The 16,169-nt window shown below is 43.3% G+C and overlaps 1 long non-coding RNA gene across 1 annotated transcript; it reads right to left on the reverse strand.

Moving 5' to 3' along the window:
* Positions 1 to 1,454: 1,454 nt before the first annotated feature.
* Positions 1,455 to 10,377, reverse strand: LOC121064882. Its single transcript, XR_005816747.1, has 2 exons — positions 9,008 to 10,377; positions 1,455 to 8,219 (listed from the first exon to the last, which is right to left on the reverse strand). It is a non-coding gene; the product is annotated as an uncharacterized LOC121064882 (long non-coding RNA).
* Positions 10,378 to 16,169: the final 5,792 nt, after the last annotated feature.

Consider the following 16,169-nt stretch of genomic DNA (forward strand, 5'->3'; position numbering starts at 1 on the left):
GTTTATGAAACTCATATCTGTGCTTGATTCAGAGCTCCCGTAAAATGCATGCTGAGCTCTGGGCTCATTTCCTGAACTAATGTAGGGGCTCTTCCACCTGGCTTCCCAATAACAGTACTTAACTGGAGGAGAGATGATGACTCCCAGCTTTTACAACCATGCTTCAGTGCGCACTTACCACATAAGTTCTAGTGATCAACAGGCTTTTCAAACCGTTCGAGTATTGACTCCTGCCAAGTAAACCAAGTTTATTATTTATGGTGGTGTTTGGTGGTTACCAGAGAAACTGCTTTTGGGTGGTATGCTGAAAGGAATTCTCTGTGCGGAGGTGGTTACACAAACCACTGGCTGAAGCCCCAGGTACAAGCAGTCACTCTCAATCTGTAGCTCTGTGGAGACGCTTGCTCTTCAGGTACCTCCACACAAGCAGTTTTTGCTAACCACATTACCAGGAAAAGGGCTGAGTGGGCTGGGATGATTGCTAATTTTGGGGGTGGTAAGTAAGGAGAAAGTGCGGATGTGGAGTGCTAGCTTGGGAAGCCAGAAGGTTAAGGGTGTGTGACAGAACTGGAGGCCGACCTCCTCTTAACTTCTGTTTCAGCTTTAACTGTCCTTGTACTGAGCTACAGCCTGCATTTCCTGCTTCCTGATACATGAAAACTTGGAAATCAACTGAGGTTGACCACAAGTCTGGACAACCTGCCTTTTCCTTCCTCTTTCTGGCTTTTTACTTCTTTCTGGCCAAACTGGCACGTTCAGCTGCTCAGTGGCCATTTCCAACAGGAGGCTGCGGAGAGAACTCTCTCCAGAATAGCACAGGATCCAACCGGCGGCGTCTTGAGAGAGGCGATGCTTCAAATCCCCCAGATGTGAGAGAGCCCGATGGTCTGAGCTTCCAGCTCCTTGGGTAGGTGCACTGCCAGGCTCACGCAGGACAAGTTCCTTTGTTCGACCCTGGCAGCTCTCTTAGGAACAGTGATCAGTGAACTACTGAGTTTTACAGAGAACCCAGAGTCTGTCAGTATATTTGACGCCCTTGGAATGAATGTCACATTGATCCTGAGGAATGTAGATATGTTTTTTTTACTTTGAACTTGGTGAGTGCAATAGGATTGTTTCCCCAGACTAGATAGAATTTCAGATGCCCAAAGAATTGCTCATTCAAATGATGAAGCAAGTTATAATTAACCAGACGACTGGGTCTTAAAATGCAATTTCAGAATTCGGTATCTCAGTTCCATCTAGATCTCGTGGTGTGAGTGAGACTTACTCCAAATGGATTAAGTGGATTAAGCTAAATTGGAACAAGACACTCTTATTCTGAACAAGAGAATTCAAAGACAATGAGAAAAAGGATTGAATGTCTACAGTTAATTCATCATCTAGGTGAGTCCCACACGGAAGACCAGTACCTAATACTCCTTAGGTGGTTTTGTTTGTTAGGAGAAATTTGAGTTAGGAGATGTAGCTCATGGCAATTGCTGAAATTATCCTTAACTTGGAGATGGACTTTGCAGCAGTTGCTGAAATTATCCTTCAGCTTGAGAGGTTCCTGGACTGTAGGGTTATGTATGAATTAGGTAAAACAGTTTATTCTTTTTACAAGGTTTCCCTTCCTCCCCCATCTTTTTAGTTGTTAGTGAGAGTAAATAGATGCTTTAATATTGATCTGGTTGCTTTTTTAAAGGTATGCGTGGATATGGAAGTTTTCCTAAAATCAGAGTTTATTTAGCTTTTTTAATGTATGTGTGTGTTTATATATAGATATTTATAATTTTTGTCTTTACAGGGAGAAGGACAGATTAGCCTTAGGTTCAGTTTATGCTCCAATTGCTCTGTCAGTCATTGTTGTTTTGTGGGTAGGGGTACGGCACTGCATCTGCCTCTCAGGTAAGTGCTCTACAGCTCTTTTAAAACTGAGAGTTGTTGTTACTTTGCTCTTCGCCCCTTACTACTTTATAAATCTGTCTTTTAAGTTCAGTTGCCCCTGTGTTTTCCTTGACTGTTGTATTTCTCGGTTGTTTTTCAGATCAAGTCTCATTCAATATCCAGCCATTAAAAAAAAAAAAAAAGTGTGTAGGTGACACAATTTACATGCAAGTTAGCTGTTAATATAACATTACGGAGAGGTTCAGGCTTGCAGGAGAGAGTTATGTATTATTTCGTAGCTTTAGCTTATGGGATTTGTGTGAAAAGGAGTTAAGTGTTGTAGTTTGATTTTACAAAAATGTGATTTTAGAAGAGGTAGGGCTAATAAAAAGTAGTTTCATTTTGTAGTTGAAAAGTAGTTTCGCAAGATCTTGTAGAGCAATAAAATGTGCATCTTTTGTCTATTTCTGCAAGACGAGGCTACAGATACACCACAGTTGCCACTACAGTAGATTAGACAGCAAATTTTAGTACAGACTTGGATATCTTTCTGAGCTGCAGGACTGAAAATAATGGTTTTAAATCTTTGCACCATGATCGTCACAAGCCTCTGTCTTGCAACGTCATTCAAAGCCAGTATTGTTTGTCAGTATGCCTGATTTGCACATCAGAAAGGGGAAAGTATTATGCTTGGAATAGGATTCATCTGTCCCCGAGCAAAACGGGCATCTACAGCACAGATCCATCACGTTCAGGAAGAGGCCTGTGAGAGAAGTTGGATCAATCGCCCTCTGGAGGTGGGACTGGTCACGATTCCTCTGAGTGTAATGGGAGCTTCGGTTTCCCTGGCACACATCGCACCCCAAGGCACCTGAAGTTATATGGGATGACTTCTCCCCTCTGCTTACTTCCATTCGTGTTTTATAGAATACTTGCACTTGTCTCTGAAGTACTTACGACAGTGTTGAGTTTTCTCATTTGTTTCTTTTTGGAGACAGGCACGCAGCTTTCTGCAGTGGCCAGCCTAAATTAAGAAGGTGGAAGTGTTACCTAGTGGCTGTAAAGCAAAGTAAGAGGCTCAGCATTTTTCAACACTTGATTTTAAACATTTTTTTCAAAGTATGATAAAAAATAGACCACTTTAAAGTTTAATCATCATGGGTGTTTTTTTTTTTTTTGAGTTTCATATGCATAGGTTCTCATGCTCCAGAGCACCATGCTTGTTTGTATTTAAAATGAGAGCACTCTTGTAGTGAGCTCAACATTTTCCTTCTCCTAACAGACGTAGATATCTGGTATATGGGAACATTTAAAAATTATTTGCATTATAGTCCATGATGGATCTGCAGCTTTTATTTTTTTTCAAACCACTTCATATAGTTGATTCAATTGAGCATAGTTTAAAAAAAAGAGGGGGAAGGCAAATTTATTTCCTAATGCTTTCAAATCTACCTATCCATATTCAGAGTTAGATCAAAGTCTTATTTCTATCATTCGCTTTTTGTTGTTCTATTATCAAGTTGATATAACATTGATGGAGACCTGTACCGATCAGACATGATTATCAGTCTCAGTTCCAAAGACAAAATCTTTTTTGTATTCTGCAAGCTTTGCATTTTTAAAGCCTCTTTTTTCTTGTACAGTAAGAACACTTGACTTGAAAATCAGCACGATTGTTAGGCACTCATGATGCATTTTTATATAGTGCTCACATCTGAACTGTATTCTAAGTCATGTGCTTAAAAAACCAAAAAGGCAGCAGTAATTCTTTGTATGTTTATGCAGTTGTTCAGTAACAGAAATCCTGTTAGAGATTTGTGCTGCTTACTGTGCAATAAGAAGCAGGATGGTTTGCTCTAGTAGACAAACCCAAGGTACTTTTCATTAAATGTTGGTCCCTCATCAAGAATTGTTGCTAGCTTGAAGGGAATAGATACCTCATCCTTCGGGGCATGGGACAAAAGGGGAGCTGCCTGTGTAGCAGGGAACGCCCACCTATGGAAAGAGAGGAGTACCTTTGTTAGTCCAGCTCATCGTAAAGGGTTATGAGACAAGTCAAAGCAGGTGGCTGTAATGGTTAGGTTTCATGAAGCAAGCTGAAAAAAAGAGCACCTAGTCCGTGCTGTCAGTCACAAGGAATACCTGGTGATACCTGGTCACCATCAAGTTAGCTCTAAGTGCAGATGCGCAGGTCTAGTTAGAAGCAGCGCATGTGATGCAGTGCTCGGCTCAGCAAGGGTTAATTTACCCTGCCAAAAAGTGATCAAGGACGTGGAGGCTCTCATGAGTGCACTCAGGATTCGTTGGACTGGCTAGAAAAGTGTAATCTGCTTCTTTCCTTCGAACTCGGGAAGTTCTGTCCTCTAGTGACATGCAACTCCATGTGAAGGATGTTTGTTTAAAATCCTATTACCTTTCAGGGCTTTTATTTGAAATCTCAAGTGTTCTTGCTTCAAATTCAAGTTGTTCCAGTTCAAAAACCCATGGCTACAGGGGAAAATCCGGATGCCCAAGCTCCACGGAAGCCTGCATGCCTGTAAGTGGTTGGTGTTCATCAGTTAGTACTCCAAGTTCCTAGACAAATGCTGTCTAATTCTTCAGTTGTAAATGATTTGCAACAAGTGTTGCTTGTTCAGTTTGGAATGTACTTTCGTTTTTTTGTTTGTTTTTTAATGAAGTGTTCCACTGTGGCTTCCCATGGTGACATTTTTGGCACCATGCCGTCTACATTCATGTTGTGCATATATGGCTTTTGGTTGGGATCATCAGAAGGAAAATACATGGATGTAACTGAAACAAGATTTGGGTTTATGACGTTCTGTTTTTATTTTTAAAAGTGTTCACAGATGCCAAGTATTTGTGTATATGTACATATATATACATATGCACACAGGTATGTGTATGTTAAGAATGTTAATACCTTTATCCTCTGTTTGGTAGACAGTGACACTTGCTGGTAAGCTGCCCAAAACTGGGGACAGATCTGGAAGCGGGGGCTTTGCTTTTTCAGCCTCAACTGAACACTTTGACTGTACCACTTCCCCGAGTCTCATGTCTTGCTTGGTGTTTGGTCTGCACTAATGGGATTACACATTGTCAACCTGTGAATTATGGGGAGGGATGGAAATAACTGAATAAATGCATACTTCACATCGTATGCAGTGTCGTGATGATATTTAGAAGTATTTTTCCGTTTCTCCATGGATACACCCAGCATGACAAACTATCCCTGCTCCAGAACAGCTGCTCCCACTTTCCAGACCTGCTTTCTCCAAGCCCCTGCTCAAAGATGTTTGAGAGCTGATTGTAGGAGATGGGTCACAGGAACAGAACCATGCTGGTGGTTGATAATAAATTACTTTCACAAGTCTAACCTCGTTCAAATACCTTGTCTTTACAGATCCTCCTGTTTGTCTATTTTCAAGAGGCTACTTACTACCTTATATTAGTCTATTCGAGACCACCAGGCAGTGTTACCAACATCCTTTAACGGATTTCTAGGCATTGAGGTTCTGTGATGTTTACATTCAGTAGGGGATCTGAATTCTAGCCCATATATACTCCTTACAACAGCATTCTGACTGTATATTTGCCCAGAGAAGCTGTGGATGCCCCATCCCTGGAGGTGCTCAAGGCCAGGCTGGATGGGGCTTTGGGCAACCTGGTCTGGTGGGAGGTGTCCCTGCCCATGGCAGGGGGGTGGAAGTGGATGGGCTTTAAGGGCCCTTCCAACCCAAGCCATTCTATAAATCTATGGTATAAAAGCAACAGGCTTTTGCAGGTATAGATGAAGAAAGGTATGCCAACCTTTTTCCATCACAGCTCTTACTTTGGGTTAATGGAACTGAAGTAGCCTGGCAAGTAAAGAACTAGTGATGTGGATGGACAGGGCTCTTCTGCAGGGAAAAGAAGCTGGTTCTAAACCTCTTTAATGTAGGATAGGTGACACCTGACAGCAGTATTCTCTTATTTCACACACTGCAATAAATATATATATTTTTGAAAATACTAAAATGTGCTAAGTTCTTAGTAAGTTTCTGCTGAGTGCGTTCCACACTTATCTGATATTTCAATACTGTGCTACTAAAAAAGACAACTTAGGTCATTAGAGACTTGCATTAGGTTGTGTACCCTCTGCTTTCAATAACCCCCACACCCTTGCTGCTTACAAACTCTCACTTTGTAGCCTGCAGTTATCCTATTTCCTAGCCCCTTGCTTACCATGTTTGTAGTTTTTCCAAGCTGCCAACCAGAAACACACTGCTCTTCTGCCACGTGGTGGGCCAGAGATGCTTTCATTATCTTCATATTGTCCAGACGTGTTCTGGCACGTTTGTTTAAAAAAAAAAAAAAAAGTTTGCAAAGATAAACAGGTTTCACTCAGTTTGATAGTGCTACAAAAGTTATGGCTGGGCAGGGTAAGAACTCTGTATGGTGGAGAAATAACAGACACCTGATCTGAGAGGATTTGCATCCTATGAAGAAAATGCGTCCTAACAAGACTGACTTTTAGGCTGAAGTGATGGGTGGATGGAATGTTACGCTCCATCTTCCTGATGCGCTGTGGAGATGAAAGTTTATCATCTGTGTGTCAATGAGAATGTCCTTGTGCCAGCAAATTCAGACTTTATTTAAGGTCATCAGCAAATACAGAAATAAATACGGGATGCGGTAATTTAGTCAATAGTACTGCTATATGCAGAGTGACTTGAATTTGCTGCAGAAATGATTGCACTGTGTTTGAGAAAAGGCTATAATTTGAAAATAAAAAGAGGAAAAAGGATTATAATGGTGGAGCTTGCAGATCAATGATCTCATTGAGGAAGCTTTGTAGATCTTCCAGCACTGAATACGACCTGTAAGCTCTGACTGTGACCTATATTGCAGAATAATAAACGTGTGCTATGCTAGAGTGGAGTATGTTCACTGTAAGGCTACTTACAAAATGACACCACGTGCATTCAGCGCTTTTCTTTGTAGTCCTGCTCTATTTTACAAACTGATATATTCCCCAGTACGGTGCACTAGAGATAAATGCTCCAGATGCCTTCCTCTGCCAAGTGGAAGGAGAGGCAATTAGCAGTCTGCATGCTGTGAAATCGCTGGGTACCAGCACTTTTTGCATATAAGTTTTTAACGTTTTAAGGAACAATTGTTTTTCCTGCTGTACTGGGTTACGGAATGCAAACAGAAAGAGGACAGCAGCTCAATTATTGTCACAGTAGCTGAAATCCTGTATGTTTGCATATCGTTTCTACTTGTATTAACTAATAGCGAAGTCTTAGTGACAAACTGGCTCCTCCAGACCAGAGAAAATTTGCTTTTCTTTTATTGGCATGCATCATTTCAGCTCTCACAAGGGAAGGGCAGACTTCTGATAATGCAGGGAAAGAATCCAGGCCAGAGCAGTGTCTGGTGCTGATCTCCAACAAACAGGAGGAGAAGCACAAAAGGACAAAATTGCTGGCCTTGATGTGAATTGAGCAGGCTTGCTGGCAGAAGTGGCAAGTGAGAGGTTTGCTTCTTTCTTTTTATTCTTTTTTTTTTTTTTAATTCCCACCCTCCTATATCATTATTGGGCTGAGTAAGGAAAGAATTTTCTTTCTCTTTAAAGGTATGAATAATAATAAATGGGACAATCTGCTCCACAAAAAGTCAATTCCACATGGGAGGCGGGTAAAGCTCCCCCATGGGAGCGCTATTTTTTTCCTTCAGAGAAAAAAAAATGTCATCATGCAAATGCTAAAAGCCAGCAGCCATTGCAGGGCAAGGGTAAACAACAAAACGCTGTGTTTGCTTGTAATTGCGGACCAATTATTCGTCCAATAGCTGCCTTTATGTGTGCAGCTTCTTGGTTACGAGTATTGCCTGTCCAAAATGTTTTTTTTTTTTCATTTTAGATGAACTTGGTAATACAGTACCATTATTGGTGCTTATATATATATGAAATTAATCTATAACTGTTCGTAAAATCATGTATTACTATGCTGCAGTAGCTAGATTGAAGCTCAGCTCTGATACCTTAAGATGAACATTTTAACTTACATTTTACCAATGCATATTTTATAGTTTCAACTGTTAGTGAAGTCATCAGCAAGCAAACACAATGAGGTGCTTCTGTGGATTTAAATTAAATCTTCCCTTATTGCCTCGCATGAACATTTTTGTTTTAAACAAGTTCTGCATTTGAGTATTTGGTGGGAAATGTTTTAAAGAGGTCTCAGAGACCATTTGTTTTGGCTGATGTACGTCCTGCATAAAGCACTGCTGGTTCCTGCCTCCTCAAGCTCCGGTCACTCCAAGCCTCTCCTAGCATCGGCACGGCTCATGCCCATGGTTTGGCCCCAGATCTGAAAGGAGAGCTTTATGAAAAATGCCATTTGGATCTGAATATGGCAGCAGGTGACTGCTTGTTATCTTCTCCCCAGCTTTATCGTTCTGAAGGGAGCTCTGAGGCAGCCAGGGCTGCACAGGCCCTGAACGGATTGCTGGATCTGGACATACACAAAGAGTTTCTCCCATTTTTCCAAGTTCTGCCTTTGGATTCACCTGCCAGAAGCTGCTTTAAGTATGGTATTTGTTCTGAGCCAGGAGCGCTCAGCACAGCACAGCCTCAATTTCCCAAACCACTTATTCCCACCCGACACCAGCGAGCCAGCAGCTCTGCAGGGACGGCGGGACGAGCTGCTGCGAAGGGAGGCAGCAATGTCCCACGAAGCCCCCAGACAGGCACGAGGAGCTGTCAGTCTCTGCTCTGCTTCTGCTCTGTGTGAAGTGTAAATAAAAGTGGCCACGTGTGCGTGTATCTATGCTGCCTGAGCTATTTGATGCTGCCTGTGCTGTTTGATTCTGCTACATCAGGAAGTTCTGATTTAATCTGTAGTTAAAATAGGCTCATTTACAAAAGCACTCAAAGCCAGCAGAGCAAAGTAGCTGTGCAGTGTTACTGATTTTCAAAGGCTTGAATTTCCCCATCTGTAACTTCTGATTCTGGTGCTGTTTCCTGTACAGCAGCAGTACTGAAACAACTACGGCGCAAAGAGGGTAACGAAGGTAATTTTAAAATTCGGTGATGAGTTTGAAGATAATACTAAGAATTTAATAATTTACCAAAGCTTTTTTACACCACAAGGCTTACCGAAAGTTCATGGGTCTTGTGCTCTGTTCGCTGTGTCTCTGGACTTTATGATTCAGGATTCTTGGTGTGTGTCTGAGAGGCCCAGCTCCTGAAATCCAGGCATTTTCTTTGGTCCTCCTTCCCCCTTTGAAGTTATATTTTTCCTTCTGGTAAAGCAAAGGTTGAAAAGACAAAAGCAAGTAAATATGAGAGGCTCAGGAATAAAAGGCAGGTATGAATCATTCTGGATCTTTTTAATGACTTAAAGACAGTCTCACACTTTGTGTTTGGCCTGATGTGGGTTGTTTTGAATGCTGGGTGCTGGTCACGCTCAAAAGTCCTACCAAAAATTCCCCCCCGTGTTATGCTCCCGTCACAAAAGAAGCAAGGTTTCACAGGTTTCACCTTGGGAGCACTGGAGGAGCCCACATTTTGGGGCTGAAGGAGGGTTTAGGCCATCTCCGAACATCACAATACATTTAACTCACCAAAATCAATACAGGGAGCGTAAATGGGATGATGACTGAAGAGAAGGTTTCTCTAATAGTTACAGAGCTTTCTTTAGAGTCTGAAAGGCCGAAAATATGATCACAGCACCTGGAGACTGAAGATGGGACTGAGAAATGGAATAATTTATCAGACTGGAGCTAAAGATAGAAGTAAGTGTGCCATACTTGTACCGTGTAAAGGGCAGGATGAAGACATTTTAGGAAATCTGACGTGGGAAAACAGAGAACAAGCTTCTGAGAACATCCAGGGAGATCAGGAAAAATTTCCGTGAGAGGAGAATGTCACAAGGACCACCAAAACTGTCAACCTTTAAACAATATTTTTTATTAAATATATATATATAAACTTATTACCTAACATAAAGAATCATTTATCATGATAGAAGTGATTAAGTCCTCATCAGCAAAATAAAGATGAATTTTTATGCCATTCCACAATTACTCTTGACAAATGTTTTTAATTTGGCCAAAACAATAGCAAGGAGGCTTTGTGGGTATTATAATAAGAGATCTAGACCTGAATGATTTGTTTCAGTCATCGCAGAGAGGGGACAATAAGAGGGAACAAGATGAAAATATAGAAAGCAATGAATAAGGCTGTACATAATTTTGGCTCTCATATTTTATTAATAAATCTCATGGTAGTTTGTGGTTTGCTTAGAGCTTCAGCTCCCAGATTCATTTAGTAAATAAGAACCTGAGTTGCCATTACAGAAAAACCAGTTTCTAATTTTCACAATTGCAAGAACACTTAAATTAATGCAGAGCAAGAAAAGGAAGCAAAATACATCTTCGAGGAGACAAGTTTGCAAGAGTTTTAACTCAGAACCAAAAAATCTATCTTTTACTGGAAGAACCCAAAGGCACAGAGCTAAACCTTGGTCCTGCCATTAGAGCTCCAGTCAGGGTTGTATTTAAAGTGCATTTTTTAAACAGACATTGCAAAGTCTTGTGTCCCCATCTTTTTCTTCCTGTGGGACAATATTTTAGAGCCTTGAAAACAACATGCCTTTGCTCTCTATTTTACTTGCTTTTTCCTTCAGGAGATGCTGATGAGACCAGATTCTCACTTTGGTTCCGATGTGGAGTAAGTCCTTGGGCTTGTGCAAAGCCACCCTGTTTCCCTCCTGATGCGGTAGTGGCAAGGAGTACCATTTTATTGTCCTCTATCCTTTTGTCCCTCCCGCAGCAGAAGCCACCATTGTTCTCTTTTATTTACTTCCCTCTCTCTGTAAACCAGCAGGGCTTGAAGCAGAGGGACCCAGCTCTCCTCGTTAGAATAATTGGGCTGATTTATGAGAGCAAGATGCAGCGAGGCTCTTTGGCTCCAGCGTTTCCCGCTTGAGCCTGGGTGCCTGCTCCCTGCTGCCTGCCTGGGCTCTCAAACCTCTGCTTCATTACACGTAGTTAAAATGTACAGAGAAATACAGCATAAAGCCTTTTTCCCTTCACGTGCTGTTCCTCACAAGTTGTTCATCTCATGGTAATACTGAGGATCTAATTTAAATACTAAAGGAAAGGGAAAAATTACATGTTGGACCCTTCCTTAGCATTAACTGAGTGGAAATTTTGGCTTGTAAAATCTTCCTTGAGCAGGTTCACTACAGCACAGCAACAGTTAGAGCTGGTGCTGCTTTGTTCCTCTCCTGCACTGTGAAAGTTTTGCATCACTTTTAGGAAAGGGTTTTGTATTAGGAGTTAGGAAATTTCCTTCTTTCAGAGAAAGTGTTACAGATATCCTTTATTCATCTCTCCTTTCCTTGGTACCTCCGTGGCAAAACACAGCCTGCACCCGGGATGTTCTGCTGCTCCCTGGAAGACACATTTCAAATGCATGCAGACATGTTTAAAAACACATTTAAGGTTTTAAAAAAGTATTATACAAGCAAACTTAAAAAATAAAAAAATAAAAATAAACAACACTCCCACTCAAAAAAAAAAGATGACTGGCAATTCTGGCGCTGTGTTTCTGCAGGCACCCCAATCAAACAGCGACCAGCAGGCAGCCTCGGCTGCCTGCATTTCCCAGGGAGATGTTTATGGTCACCTATTCAAAAGAAACCATACCCATCACATGCTTTTGCTAACTGGATGGCATGTGTAGTGCCTGAAGGGCAATTGAACCATTTTGTGAATCGCACTTCCAGTCTGCAAGAATATTTTTTGTTTGGGGGCAGACCGATGGTGCCAGAGTTTCAAGAGCAGTTATTCATATTCAAGAGCCCTCCACATTGTAAAAGCCACTGCAAACCCTCTGAAAAGCCTCAGTGAACTTGGAGAGCTTACGGTGTAACCAAGGCAGAGGAGTGAAAGCAGTAAGGGAATTAAGCATATGTTACAAACTGGCTCGAAAACCCTCACTGCAATTGCAGCTGTGTGCCAAAACGCCTTGTACCACCCATGGCCTTAACATGTCACAAAAACAAATTGGCACCAACGTTTCTGCCACCTCCACGTTGCCTCAAATGCTCCCAGCACCGTGTCCCCGGCTGGAGCATCCCCTCTGCCTGCTGCACGTACAGAGAAGTGGAGCTGGGACTGGTTTCACCCATCCCGCTCTGTGTTCACCAGGAAACAAAGCATCAAAAAATACACCCAAGCCACAGCTTTATTGTTCAGAGCTTGGCGTTTAGACACGTAAATTCACAGCCTGATCTCTTCTGCCTCCAGACACAGTGATTTTGCTGGTGGACGTGGGGCACTGCCATAGGAAGGGCTCAGTATTAATGCCGCTGATCGGTGTGGAAGAACCACAGCTATAAAATGGAGAAATGGTTAAAATGCTCTGCAGCATGCCCCTCTCCTAAACAATCATACTGTACTTGCTTTCCCTCTCTCTTCTCAAAATTGCTGCCTTGGGGAGGTACAGAATTACCATTGCCATAAACCGTAATCAAGATCAGATGTGCTAAGGGAAAGGCCTTGCTCAAATATCAAAGAGGCCTTAAACTGCCAAAACAGAGCGAGAGGGAGAAATCCCGAGGGAATCAGAGATGTAATTTACGACTGACCTTCATTTTAACTGGGAAATGCGTGCTCTCAAGAGGCAGTGCCCCCGTGAGTACGTGTTTTGTTGTGTTTCAGCTCGCTGGGAACCCTGGCTGCAGCGGTATTGATCCCAGCTGCCGGATCACGCGCCGGGGGACTGATCGCAGACCCCGTCCAGGAACATTTTTCTGTGCTGAACTCCTCACAGCAGCGACAGTGCCCTGCTTCATTGTCCCCTCTTCGCCACTGCTTTGTTTTTGCAGCAACTGCCTGAATGCCTCTGCATTTTTGGCATTCTCATAACCCAGTTGTCTGGATTTGGGAGCAATAGGAGATAACAACTCTGCAAGGGGATTTGTGCTGCCACAAGAGCAGTTGATGTCTGGATAAGCTCTCAGTCATTCAATTACAGGGCCAAGCATTACAAGAAAAACCAGACATATTACATCTCTGCAGTCTAATGTAAAATGACAGTGTCGCAGTGCCTCAGCCCTGTACGCGCTGCCTCCTTTTCTCCTTTTTACAGGGTAACATTTGGCTGGAATCTCTCCACACCTCAAAAAAGTTCAGATTAAAATGTAGCTCCAAGCTGATCTTTGTAATGGACACAAATGGCACGCTGAACTTCGGGGAAATTTGGATCCACATTCATCTATATTTCATGGCTCAATTCCAGCCACGGTGTAAATCAAAGATACTTAGGTGCTGTCAGCTGAATCCAAGCACTGAGCTCCTGGCTTCCCATCGAGTGTGCTATATTAAACCAAACATTCATTTTTATCACCTCAGAATTACGTTCTGGATTCTTTTTCAATTCCGATTAAACATTTTGATTAGAAAGCTTATTTTCTGTAATTCCACCTTTCATCTAACAAGGACTGAAAGACATGACAGCGCTTAGCAGGCACAATGAAAAGTGTGTCAGGAAAGCCCTGAGAGATGGCTGTTATGAAGAAACCTGTCACCAATACAGCAGCTATTTGTAAAACCCACGGCTTGTCTGATAATCACAAAAGTACCTTCGTCTCATAAAAGCCACAGCTCCTTCACAGCCTCCTGCCTCAGCTCCCTCTGTCAGCAGCTGTCAGTGTGCGTGGGGAACTGAAACAAACAGGCACTCGGGTCTGATGGCTGATGTGAAACAAATTCATCTTTTAAACGGAGCTTTTCCAGGTAGAAAACCCCTTGGAGTTAGCTGAATGAGAGAAATCTCTCCTCCCTGCAACATGTTGTTTTGCAACACAAAATATGTCCATTTACAGTAAATACAGAGATGTCTGCAATAAATTTACTTCAGTTTCGGAAACACAGATGGGATTTCTTGCACTTTCCCAAAGGGCTACATTTGCTCTAAAGAAAGCAGCGATTTCAGCTATTCTGTTATTTTCAGGAGCTCGCTCATCCCCAACATTTCTATTTCACTAAGAAGAGATAAAATCTGATTTATAGTTTATCTGCAATCAAGCAAGGAGATGAAACAATTCATCTTGTCACTTGCAATATGTTTCTGCTGCCTCCAGCATGTAATTTACACAACGTACATCTGTAAAAGCAATCACAAGCCCCGTGTAATCTGTAAGGAAAGGCTCAACATTCAGCACATTTTGGTGGGGAAAAACGCGGATTCGTGGCGTGACACAACCAGTGCCAGTGACAACACTTGTCCCCAGAGACCCAGCCTCACCCCTCTGCTTGTTCCAAGGCCTCCGGCCTCATTTTTTACCTCAGGGCGGCCCGAGCCCGCCGAGCCCCGGCCCCCGGCCCGAGCAGGGCGCCTCCAGCAGGGGGCGCGGGGGAGCCGCGGCCGGGCTGAGGGCAGCCGGGGCTGTGCCGGCTGGGGGGGGGTCAAGCACCTCCTCCTTTTTCTTTTTTTTATTTTTGTGTGGGTGTGGTTTTTGTTGTTGTTGGTTTTGTTTGTTTGCTTGCTTTGGGGTTTACAGTTTCAAATAGCTGAAGGATAGAATTGTAGAGTCCTAGAATATCCCAAGCTGGAAGGGAACCACAAGGATCACATGGAGTCCAGCTCCTGTCTCCACAAGGACCACCCCAAAACCAAACCACATGTCTGAGAACATTGCCCAAACTCCTCTTGAACTCCAACAGGCTCAGTGCCGTGACCACTGCCCTGTGGATCCTGTCCCAGTGCCCGACCACCTCTGGATGCAGACCCTTTCCCTAACACCCAGCCTGACCCTCCCCTGTCCCAGCTCCATGCCGTCCCCTCGGGTCCTGTCACTGTCCCCACAGAGCAGAGCTCAGCGCCTGCCCCTCCACTCCCCTCGTGAGGGAGCTGCAGGCCGCCATGAGGCCTCCCCTCAGCCTGCTCTGCTCTGGGCTGAACAAACCCAGGGCCCTCAGCCGCTCCTCATACGCCTTCCCCTCCAGACCCCTCACCACCTCGGCAGCCCTCCCTCGGGGGATCTCTGACAGCTTTATGCCCTCCCTGGCGCACCCCAGGGCACGGCTGGCCCTCCTGGCTGCCAGGGCACACCGCTGGCTCGTGGCCAGCCGGCCTCCACCAGAGCCCCCAGGCCCCTTTCCGCGGGGCTGCTCTCCAGCCTCTCGCCCCCAGTCTGTGCGTACAGCCGGGGTTGCCCCTTGCCAGGTGCAGAATCCAGCACTTGCTCTCGTTAAATTTCATGAGGTTGGAGATCGCCCAGCCCTCTAATTTGTCAAGATCTCTCTGCAAGGCTTCCCTACCCTCGAGGGAGCCAAGATGGAGCTTACACTCAAAAAGCACTAAAGATATAAAGGGATCAATCCTTTTTAAAGATTTAACATATCTATGAGTAAGCAAATGCAACATTTCATATTAGCCTTCTTTTCTGCTTATGTTCATGAGTGTTGTAAACATTTTTGGAATTTTCATCCCTCATTATGTTGCACAAAAATTGATTAAGAGCACTCCAGGGAGGGCTGAATTGCTGTGTCCTTTAAACAGCAAGGGTAAATGAAGCATACAGCTTATAGCAAGGCATTCATCCCACCTAATTATAGGCATCTAAGAGAGAGGTCTGACTTAGAAGCCAGCTTGTCTTTGCTTCCCTCTAGAGTCGATGGATAGGTCTGGCAGCTCCAAAGAGTGATTCAGCACACACAACTACCAAAAAAACATGCAAATAACTCCATTAAGAAAATAAATAAAAAAAGAAAAAAAAAAAAAAGAAGAAGGATTTAGATTTGGGGGCAGTACAATAACAGTACATTTTTAATATATCTGTAATTGTGGTACTTAACTCGAAAACTGTAAAGTAAAAATCACTACTCTTATTTATTACCTTAAAAGACACACAGGATGCCTTATAGATGTAACTTGCCTGTGGCCACCTGTTGAGAAGTGAGATAAATAACCCTAGCGCAGAATTGTCACTGATGGCCTGCAAAAACCTACAAGTGAATCTGGGAAGTAATTCACAAATCCAGAAAGGTCTCAAGCAACAAACTGAAATTCTTGCTCGCAGTAGACCAAGTTCTGCTCTCCCAAATTACACATTTGATTTAGCTATGTTTATAACAAGCAGGTGGTAACTCTGAGGTAACTGGTAGGGCAGAATGGGAATCTGCGGCCTGCTTGCTCCTGGCAGGGGCAGCAGCGCGTCCCTCTGATGCCCTGCAGATTCCTTTGCTGCCTGGGATTCTTCTGCCCTTTCTGATTTGACACTTTCCTTGCTGTTTCTGGGATCAGA

Source organism: Cygnus olor, chromosome 2 (assembly GCF_009769625.2).
Source record: "Cygnus olor isolate bCygOlo1 chromosome 2, bCygOlo1.pri.v2, whole genome shotgun sequence".
In the NCBI taxonomy this organism is placed as follows: Eukaryota; Metazoa; Chordata; class Aves; order Anseriformes; family Anatidae; genus Cygnus; species Cygnus olor.